The sequence below is a fragment of the Oncorhynchus mykiss genome, chromosome 4, assembly GCF_013265735.2.
Source record: "Oncorhynchus mykiss isolate Arlee chromosome 4, USDA_OmykA_1.1, whole genome shotgun sequence".
Classification (NCBI taxonomy): Eukaryota; Metazoa; Chordata; class Actinopteri; order Salmoniformes; family Salmonidae; genus Oncorhynchus; species Oncorhynchus mykiss.
The window spans coordinates 8,055,775-8,066,599 of NC_048568.1; the positions used below are offsets into that span (position 1 = coordinate 8,055,775).

At 42.1% G+C, this 10,825-nt stretch overlaps 1 long non-coding RNA gene across 1 annotated transcript; it reads left to right on the top strand.

The window, feature by feature from the left end:
* Nucleotides 1–204: 204 nt before the first annotated feature.
* Nucleotides 205–1,225, top strand: LOC110520965. Its single transcript, XR_002473066.2, has 2 exons — nt 205–850; nt 938–1,225. It is a non-coding gene; the product is annotated as an uncharacterized LOC110520965 (long non-coding RNA).
* Nucleotides 1,226–10,825: the final 9,600 nt, after the last annotated feature.

Consider the following 10,825-nt stretch of genomic DNA (forward strand, 5'->3'; position numbering starts at 1 on the left):
TCCTTTGGCATAGGACTAACTATCGAGGCATGCTGGTATGCATGATAAGGCCCACAGAATGGCATGGCTGGGCTTATCATGTGTGGCCAAGCCCGGTTCCCCTTCTCCTATCGCTGGGCCCACTGGCACAGGAAAGACTCATCCCCCTTATCTTCCCCCAGCTGAAGAAATAACACTTGACTATTGCCCTCTCTGTAGCTCCCCTGCTCAGAAGATTCAGATGGGCTCCATTTCTCTCCTTCTCAGTCTCCTTATTTTACTTCATGGGAAAAGGGTTCTGAAAACACTGTCTGGCCCATCTCAGGTGTTCTGGGAAACAATTTGATTGAGAGAGTCCCAAAAAGTTTCAGTTTGTTCATGTGTTAACATTTGTTTAGAAAATTCAGCTGATTTTGGTTTATTTATGATTAGTTTCAGTCAGCATAGTCAGCCAAATGTCTTTCTATTACACATCAGCATGACTTATTATTTAATCATGTGTGCTGTGTGTTGTTTACAACGATTGCTTTTCACTTAGTTCCTTACATTCTCACGCGTGAAATCGAATTGAATCGCAAGGACCATTTTGCTTGCCCGTATGATGTGCTTTTCCCCCACAGATTTGCATGGACTAAAGTGACATTGAAACAGCTGTTGCCAATTCCCTATCACCTCTTCCCTCCCCAAATTAATTGCTAAACTCGCCCCAGAACTAGAGTTAGAAGGAACTGGAAGTTGTCCTTAGCACGGCCTTCGGACAGGGGACCTCTCGACCAAAGGACATCCACCTTGTTGCTGCTGCTCCTCTCCGCTGTTCACCTACTGTGGGAAAAAGACACAAATCACAACGCTATCAACAGAATTGCTAAAGGTAATTGCTTATTTCCAGTGTGTGAGTATGACTCCAATTGTTGGCCAAAACATACAATTGTTTGTTTTGTAATCCCCGCGACTACAGACACGGTGGACACGCCGACGCAGCTGCATGATGCTACACCTAATGCTACAACCCAGCAGGCCCGGCATAGCGCGAGAGACAGCCCAGCAAGCAGCCATCGACAGCTGAACCCTGCTCGGGTAGAGCCAAAGGAAAAAGCCACCTCCATGAGTGAATCAACTGCTGTGTTAGTTTGCCCCGGTGCTCATAGTTAGCCTTTAGCCTAAATCCTAGCCCTTTTATTTTTCCAATAGGGCCGTAGTGATAGTGTATTGTCAAAACTGAATTTATAATAAAAAACCTTTGATTGTTTGTGGTTGTTTGCAGTTGGATTTCTGCTTTTGACACATGCACACCATGTATAAATGATGAAGATAATGACAGAGGAGCCAGATAGCTTACTTCAGGTCCATTCCCACTTTGAATTAGTATGACAACTGGGCAAATGAAGTATGGAACTTAATGAAAACACTTCTAAGAGGGTGCAAACAGAATACTAGTGAGCTCTGTAAAAGAAAACATTAATAAAAACGGATCCAGACTAGACAAACACAAATCAAGCAAAACCATAGAGCCAGCTGTATCTTTCTAACATGGTTTTAAATGGGCCTTACTCAAACAAAGCCTGATTTTGAACCTGGACACTACCCACTGGGCACAAACTGATTAAATCAACATTGTTTCAATGTAATTTGTCAATGTATTTTAATGTGGAATCTATGTAGAAAATACATTAGATTTGTAAAATGTAATCAATGTAAACTTGTTTTGAGTGTTAAATTTCAACCACAAGATTGTCAACAAGCAAACCTTGGGTAATATATGTTGAATTTGAACCTTTAAAACAATGTCAGATCTTCAACTTTATATCTACTATCAGAAAAAAAACTACAGGCTCGGCAGCACTTCCTACTGGATAATTTCTCTCTACAGCTACCCTTTGGTCTCCCATACAGGGTTTTCATCAAGCCTAGTTCTTCTTAGCTATGATATTTTTCTCTGACTTACAAATGTGCTTTCGTGAGAGTGATTGAGATCTCACTTAAAAACGATATTGATTCACTGTTGCTATCGAAGTCATTCCATGGGGTAGGTTTAACAGAGAAAAGGAAATGTGACCATACTTTATCACTTATGTCATCAATGCCATTGCGGACTATATAGCATTTACAAAGTCATCAGCTATTGTTTCAATTCAATCCAGAAATCAACTAAAAATAGACAATACAATTAGCCTCGGGTTTCAAGCTCTGGTTGATTTAAAAAAATGTAATTGGGTTTTGTTGTCAATTCAACCAAATATCAACATTTGAAGGAGATGTATCTTCTGCTTGGATAGTTCCATCTGCGCCACTGACTTAATAATTGATACGTTGGATTCACATCTCCATCTCAACCAAAAATGTACAGTAAGTCAAAGAATAGGACTAAATCAAAACAAACTTTATTTAAAGTGCATTTGATTTGATTTTGTCTAATCTTTAACTTAGATTTCTGGATGAGATGGAGATGTGAATCCAACATATCAATAATTTATTTACTTACATTTGTAAACAAAGTGGAATTAAAGTCAGACTAACATGCTGACCACACCGCCCGAGTGTGTGAGCACTGCAAAATAAATGTATACATACGCACGTGTCAACGAGCATCTGCGTAGCCAGGTGCTTAAATAGCACTTGGTTCTATTTTTGACGCTTGACGTACTGCAAGCACCACCTCTCCCATCTCCTCATTGGTTTTTAGGAGCATATACCCATGGGGGTGATTGAAAGATGAACTGAGGTTCACATTCCAGGTAAAGTTGGTTGTCAAACGCCATATAAAGTCCACAGTAGAAGACTAAAGGAGGAGAGATTAGAAATGAACTAGGTTTCCCATTTTATCTGTTGATTCATTGTTGGAGTAGAGAACACACAAGTTTATGTGACTCAAAATGTGTCAAAATATTACAAAGATCCAGAAAAAAAGGACCTTGTGCATTTCAGGTAAAATAACAACCCAATGTTTATATCCCAGGACTAATTAGCTAGCAACAGAAAGCTAGCAAGCTGAATGTTCATGGATGTTTCGACCTGTCCCCAAATTAATATAGTTGGTTTGGAGTTTGTTTTGATACTTCAAAATTGCGTGTCCTGATCACATCTGGTGTGGCTGGACAAAATCAACATACGCGTGCCCAGAGCGAGACAGCACGTAAGTCAGTGGCACAGATGGAAGCAGAAGATAAATACAATAAATTGCCTATTAACTTGTCGACAAGTTAAATTATTTGTTGGTTTCACCTCCCCAACTCAACCCAAAATCAAAATTTAGGCCAGTGACTCGGATGGAGCTATCCAAGCAGTAGACACATCTCCTTTAAATGTTGATATTTGGTTTCCTTGTCAACCAAATAGCCTAAAGTTAAGGCTATCTTGCAAACTAATTCAACCTTAAAATGAGTAACACATCCATGGCCACATTTTGAGGTTTCTGTAACTATGAATGTCTTCTCATGTAATCATATAAAGATAGCATGCATAGGTCGTTGCAGGTCTGTGGAGATCTTCACAATTGCTGTTAAAATCTGTGAAGAATCTCGAACGGCATTGATCACTTGCACCATGTACTTTTAATGTAATCTCAACTCCAATCCAGGTCATTTGATTCTGCTATTAGTTGAAGCACAGTGATAACACATTAATCTGTTGTAATAAATTAACTTAGCTGTGCTTAAACGGTTGAAAGCGCAGTGATAGACATTTGGGTGACAACTAAACCAAAAATCTTGGTTGTTTGTTTGTACTTTTAGATGGTTGAAAGCATAATGATAACACATTGAACATTCAACTAACCTTTGGCTCTTTTTGAGTAGGTGAATATACGTACACTGAGTGTACAAAACGTATCAAACACCATCCTAATTTTGTTGCAAGCCCCCCTTTGGCCCTTAGAACAGCCTCAATTCATTGGGGCATGGACTACAAGGTGTTGAAGGAGTTCCACAGGGATACTGGCCCATGTTGACTCCAATGCTTCCCACAGTTGTGTCAAGCTTGCTGGGTGTCCTTTGGGTGGTGGACCATTCTTGATACAGACAGGAAACTATTGAGCGTGAAAAACCCTGCAGCGTTGCAGTCCTTGACACACTCATCTACTAACATACCCCGTTCAAAGGCACTTAAATCTCTTGTCTTGTCCATTCACCAAAAATCTAAAGTTGTTTTTCTTAAATATTTTGTCTTGTCCTGTTCACTCTCTGAATGGCTCACGTCTCACATGTCTCAATTGTATAAAGGCTTCCTTCATTTACACTGATTGAAGTAGAATTAACAAGTGACCTCAATAAGGGATTATAGCTTTCACCTGGATTCACCTGATAAGTCTACTGTATGTCATGGAAAGAGCAACTGTTCCTAATGTTTTGTACATTCAGTATATATCCTGTTGTACCCGTGGGCTGCCACTCAAAAGAAAAACAAAAGTAAGAAATACACATAGCGGAATGATAATATTGATCACGCTAAATGCCAGCGGACAGGGCGTCCTCTCCCCAGCTTCCTTTGTTACTGAGGCACTTCTCTCTCAGTTACTGTCACTTAGTCTGCTTTGCCTTGTTTTCACTAAGAAGGTGTTGAAGTTTAAAAAGGTGTGTAAAAAGTAAACATTCAAAACCTGATGATGTCGACGATTAAAAGTGCCAGTGACACATTTATACCTACTTTGCAGAAATGTTAACAGTGATCTAAGACACTGCATCTCAGTGCTAGAGGCGTCACTACAGACAACCTGGTTCGAATCCAGACTCTATCACAACTGGCTGTGATTGGGAGTCCCATAAGGCGGCGCACAATTGGCCCAGCGTCGTCCGAGTTTGGCTGATGTAGGCCGTCATTGTAAATAAGAATTTGTTCTTTAACTGATTTGCCTAGTTAAAGGTTAAATAAAAATAAATAAAAAACAAACACTTTGTTAGATCTCATCTGACTCTGAGCCAGGGCCAAGTTCAGTAGGCAATTATTGTGTGTAGCAGATATACAGTACATGTTTGTTCTACATAATATATTTATATCTGAATGATCCACAACATCGTGTCCTGCTGAGCGCAGCACAGACTTATTTGTTTTATTTAGTGAATGCAAAGTGCCCAAGCCAAGCAGCTGCTTCCAATCATGCTGTGTTGAGCACCGACTGATGAGATGCGCCAAAGGGTGTGGATGGTGAGCGATCATCATTTCTGAGATAAGGCTGTGTTGCAGTGCCAGAGGAGGTTGTCCTCCACTCTAAGGGACAGATGTGGACCTGCCTGGCAGTGACCACCGGATGGTGCTCGGTCCTGCCATTTGGGGGGGGGGGGGGGGGGGGGGGGGAGTCCATTGTCTGCAGATGCTTACTTTTCCATCTTGGACCCTGCCAAAACCAGACATATATCAGTTGGTTCCTCCCTCCACCCTGACCTAACACCTCAGATGTAGTCATCAGGTACATGTTGTCCCTTTGGGTACTGTTCTGCCAAGATCATTGCGTGCCAGAGGGGAATTTACTATGGGCTCTTTACCCTACCTGACCTGAAAACAGTTTGGAAAAGACTGGGAGAGAAGCAGCCAAAGGCCTGAAAGGGAGAGAGTGAGTGTTGTGCCTTAAAGCACATCCGTTTCATTCAATTTCTTCATTGCATAGTTGCATAGGTGTAGCTATAGTTTCCACTGTAATAGGTCAGAGCATAATACATTAAACAGTTAACACATTATCTGAGCCATAACATTCCACAGCATAGTAGGGATAGGTAACTAGAGACTGAGGAAGACTTGACGTGATTCGGTGGATCATTAACATCTTATTCTGTATGATCCTGTAGAGAAGGACTTAAGGAGAACAGTTGTGACAGACGTAGAAGTACTTGTAGTTGGAGTTAAGGCAGTGTGCAACGGCACAGCTGATCTGGTTGGACCTGTACCACACAACCTGAGCACAGAAACTAAACACAGGCTCATTCACAGGCGTAGGATACTTTACTTAAAAGTAAATACATCTAAATACAGGTGTCTTTTGTATGTTAATGATGCACTGTGAGAAGGCTAAATACATAAATACATTTTCACAATGAGCACTTGTGTCTCAAATATATAATTACACTTGTTGGTTAGCTAGCTAGCAATTTTTTAGACATCAGTCAAAACAAGACATGGTATCAAGAATCAGATAAAATGAGCTGAAATGAGCCACCTACGATTCCCCTCATGGCATCTTCATGACATTGTTGCTAGCTATCTGGCCATCCAGAATCACAACACAGACTTCTGCCCCATGGTTGAGAGTGGTCTTAAAGTTATTGTCCTGCTGAAAGGTGAATTACTCTCCCAAATGTCTGGTGTAAAGCAGACTGAAGAAGGTTTTCCTCTAGGATTTTGCTTGTGCTTAACACCATCCCGTTTCTTTTTATCCTGAAAAACTTTGCCGATGTCAAGCATACCCATACCATGATGCAGCCACTACCATGCTTGAAAGGGCCAGCCAACAAGAGCATACAGGTCGCAGTGGTGGGTAGTATATGGGGCTTTGGGGACAAAACGGATGGCACTGTGATAGACTGCTTTGTTGAGTAGAATGTTGGAGGCTATTTTGTAAATGACATCGCCGAAGTCAAGGATCGGTAGGATAGTCAGTTTTACGAGGGTATGTTTGGCAGCATGAGTGAAGGATGCTTTGTTGTGAAATAGAAAGCCGAATCTAGATTTAATTTTGGATTGGAGATGCTTAATATGAGTCTGGAAGGGCAGTTTACAATCTAACCAGACACCTAGGTATTTGTAGTTGTCGACATATTCTAAGTCAGAACCGTCCAGAGTAGTGATGCTGGACAGGTGGGCAGCGATCTGTTGAAGAGCATGCATTTATTTTTACTTGCATTTAAGAGCAGTTGGAGGCCACGGAATGAGAGTTGTATAGAATTGAAGCTCGTCTGGAGGTTAGTTAACACAGTGTCCAAAGAAGGGCCAGAAGTATACAGAATGGTGTCGTCTGTGTAGAGGTTGATCAGAGATTCACCAGCAGCAAGAGCGACATAATTGATGTATACAGAGAAGAGAGTCAGCCCGAGAATTGAACCCCGTGGCACCCCCATAGACTGCCAGAGGTCCGGACAACAGGCCCTCCGATCTGACACACTGAACTCTGTCTGAGAAGTAGTTGGTGAACCAGGCGAGGCAGTCATTTGAGAAAGCAAGGTTGTTAAGTCCGCCAATAAGAATGTGGTGATTGACAGAGTCGAAAGCCTTGGCCAGGTCGATGAATACAGTTGCACAGTATTATTGTCTCTTATCGATGGCGGTTATGATATCGTTTAGAATCTTGAGCATGGCTGAAGTGCACCCATGACCAGCTCGAAAACCAGATTTCATAGCGGAGAAGGTACAGTGGGATTCGAAATGCTCGGTGATCTGTTTGTTAAATTAGCTTTCGAAGAGCTTAGAAAGGCAGGGTAGGATAGATATAGATCTGTAACAGTTTGGTTCTAGGGTGTCTTCCCCTTTGAATATGGGGATGACCGCGGCAGCTTTCCCATCTTTGGGGATCTCAGACGACACGAAAGAGAGGTTGAACAGGCTAGTAATAGGGGTTGCAACAATCGTAGTGGATAATTTTAGAAAGAGAGGGTCCAGATTGTCTAGCCCGGCTGATTTGTAGGGGTCCAGATTTTGCAGCTGTTTCAGAACATCGGCTATCTGGATTTGGGTGAAGGAGAAATGGGGAGGCTTGGGCGAGTTGCTGTGGGGGTTGCAGGGCTGTTGAACGGGGTAGGGGTAGCCAGGTGGAAAGCATGGCCAGCCGTAGAAAAATGCTTGTTGAAATTCTCAATTACCGTGGATTTATCGGTGGTGACAGTGTTTCCTAGCCTCAGTGCAGTGGGAAACTGGGAGGGGGTACACTTATTCTCCATGGACTTTACAGTGTCCCAGAGCTTTTGGGAGTTTGTGCTACAGGATGCAAATTTTTGTTTGAAAAAGCTAGCCTTTGCTTTCCTAACTGCCTGTGTATATTGGATCCTAACTTTCCTGAAAAGTCTGCTAATGCAGTACGCCACAGGATGTTTTTGTGCTGGTCAAGGGCAGTCAGGTCTGGAGTGAACAAGGGCTATATCAGTTCCTGGTTTTATTTTTTTTTGAATGGGGCATGCCTATTTAAGATGGTGAGGAAAGCACTTTTAAAGAATAACCAGGCATCCTCTACTGACGGAATGAGGTCAATATCCTTCCAGGATACCCGGGCCAGGTCGATTAGAAAGGCCTGCTTGCTGAAGTGTTTTAGGGAGCGTTTGACAGTGATGGGGGGGGGGGGGGGGGTTTGTTTGACCGCAGAACCATTGCGGACGCAGGCAATGAAGCAGTGATCGCTGAGATCCTGGTTGAAGACAGCAGAGGTGTAGTAGGAGGGCAGGTTTGTTAGGATGATATGAGGGTGCCCGTGTTAACGGATTTGGGGTTGCCCCTGATAGGTTCATTTGTGTGATATTGAGGGCATCTAGCTTAGATTGTAGGATAGCCGGAGTGTTAAGCATGTCCCAGTTTAGGTCACTAACAGTACGAGCTCTGACGATAGATGGCGGGCAATAAATTCACATATGGTGTCCAGGGCACAGCTGGGGGCAGAAGTTGGTGTCATGACTGTCCTGATCAGGTCAGGAGACCCCAACCCTACAGATTATCTCTCACCCCCAACAGAGGAGAGATCTAGGGGTATGAAGATGTGAGGGTTTTTTGACCCCTCACACCCATTGTAAATCTTATTTATTTTTTATTTCACCTTATCTTAGGCAACAGACAAAATTTCTTTGTCCTCTCACTATGGAGAACCGGCCTCAGATCATTATACATGCAATAAATGGACTTTGGAACAATGGTTTCCGTCAACCACAATGGTGGTAATGATGATAGATGGAATATGAAAATGTATGTAATTTTTGTTTTGTTATTAAAAGTATAAATAAATAAAATACTTTATTATGAAAACATTGTAACTTTAAGAGTTTTCCTAGTATATGCTTGATGTTTATACATTGTAAGTTGTCTGGAAAATGTCCAAATCAAAGAGAATGTTTTGGTAAAGATGAAATTATTTGTCTAAAATTGGATTTGAGTAAAATCTAGACCTTGCTTCTTTACTTGGTACACCCAGAGAATTGCCCTAAAGGCGGTCACGCCCACTTCTGACCCGAGGGTGTAAGACATGTGAGTTAAGAATTAACATATCAGACTAAGTGACCCGAGCTGCAGCAAAGGTCTGAGTAGTCAACGAACCCAAGACACAACACGAGGTTGAAGACAAACAAACCTTATTCTATCCATGCTACGGAGGAGTAGCTGCGTCTAAGCGGGTGAATTCAAGCCGGGCCACCCGGCCTCCGCTCCCCATCGAATCGCATCTACACTGTTTCATCCCTATGCTGGCTGTCCTCAGAAGACCCCTTTCAGAACGAGAGTGAGAAATCAGACTATTAAGCCAAGGACACAGACATTGTGAGGACAACCAGAGAGTTGCACCAGAGAAGTGCGCCATCCGAGAAGACGAAACGGTCCACGCAGAGACCCACAGCGGATACCTTCAACACGTAATTACATAATTATATTCTGACCCATAAGAGCGGCAGTTCGGGGCAAGGCTAGGGTTAAAATAAGCATAGCTGATAAATGCACCCAAATGTATATTTCTCTCGTGTACTTTCTCTTTTTCTCTCGCTTTTAAATCCCCATTTTGGGTAACACGTGTCATAGTGTGTTGGCCGGTTATACTACGTTCTAATCAATAGCCTAGACTGTTTTTGTGTATGTGTATCTTTTATTATCATTTTACATTTCTAGTAAATAAATAATCAACTAAAATTGGTGCGGTACGAACTCATTGGTGGGACTCGGGTTTGTGCAGATTCCCGAATTATGCGACGTTCAGAATGAGACTGTAGAGGAAATTCATTAACTAGCGACTGTTGTAAAATCGATATTCTGATATTCTTTGAGTTAAATTGGTGAAATAGTAACTCAGTAAAACTAATTTTCTCATGGTGCCCCAGGTTAATGAGTTAATAATGATTGATTTAATCATGCAATTATAAACCTTTAATCATTCGATGAGCAGCCGTAGTCACATTAACTAATACGTCACAACAGTGGTCTATAACAAGGGGCAACAGTGAGAGACTTGTTTCTGGAAAGATTTTTAAAAATAGACACTCAAATTGTTTGGGCACAGACCTGGATAGTATGACCGAACTCTGCAGGTTAACTCCGCCCCCTTTGGCAGTTCTATCTTGTTGGAAAATGTTAGCTAGGGATGGACATTTCAGGGTTTTGTGTGGCCTTCCTAAGCCAGGATTCAGACACGGCTAGGACATTTGGGCTGGCAGAGTGTGCTAAAGCAGTGAATAAAAGAAACTTAGGGAGGAGGCTTCTAATGTTAACATAATGAAACCAAGGCTTTTACGGTTACAGAAGTCAACAAATGAGAGCGCCTGGGGAATGGGAGTGGAGCTAGGCACTGCAGGGCCTGGATTAATCTCTACATCACCAGAGGAACAGAGGAGGAGTAGGATAAGGGTACGGCAAAAGGCTATAAGAACTGGTCGTCTAGTGCGTTCGGAACAGAGAGTAAAAGGAGCAGGTTTCTGGGCACGTGTCAGGGTTTGTTTCTTACGTCTTTCCTTGTCAATCATTGGTTTGTTGGTGAAATTTGCATTATGACAATATACACTGCTCAAAAAAATAAAGGGAACACTTAAACAACACAATGTAACTCCAAGTCAATCACACTTCTGTGAAATCAAACTGTCCACTTAGGAAGCAACACTGATTGACAATGAATTTCACATGCTGTTGTGCAAATGGAATAGACAACAGGTGGAAATTATAGGCAATTAACAAGACACCCCCAATA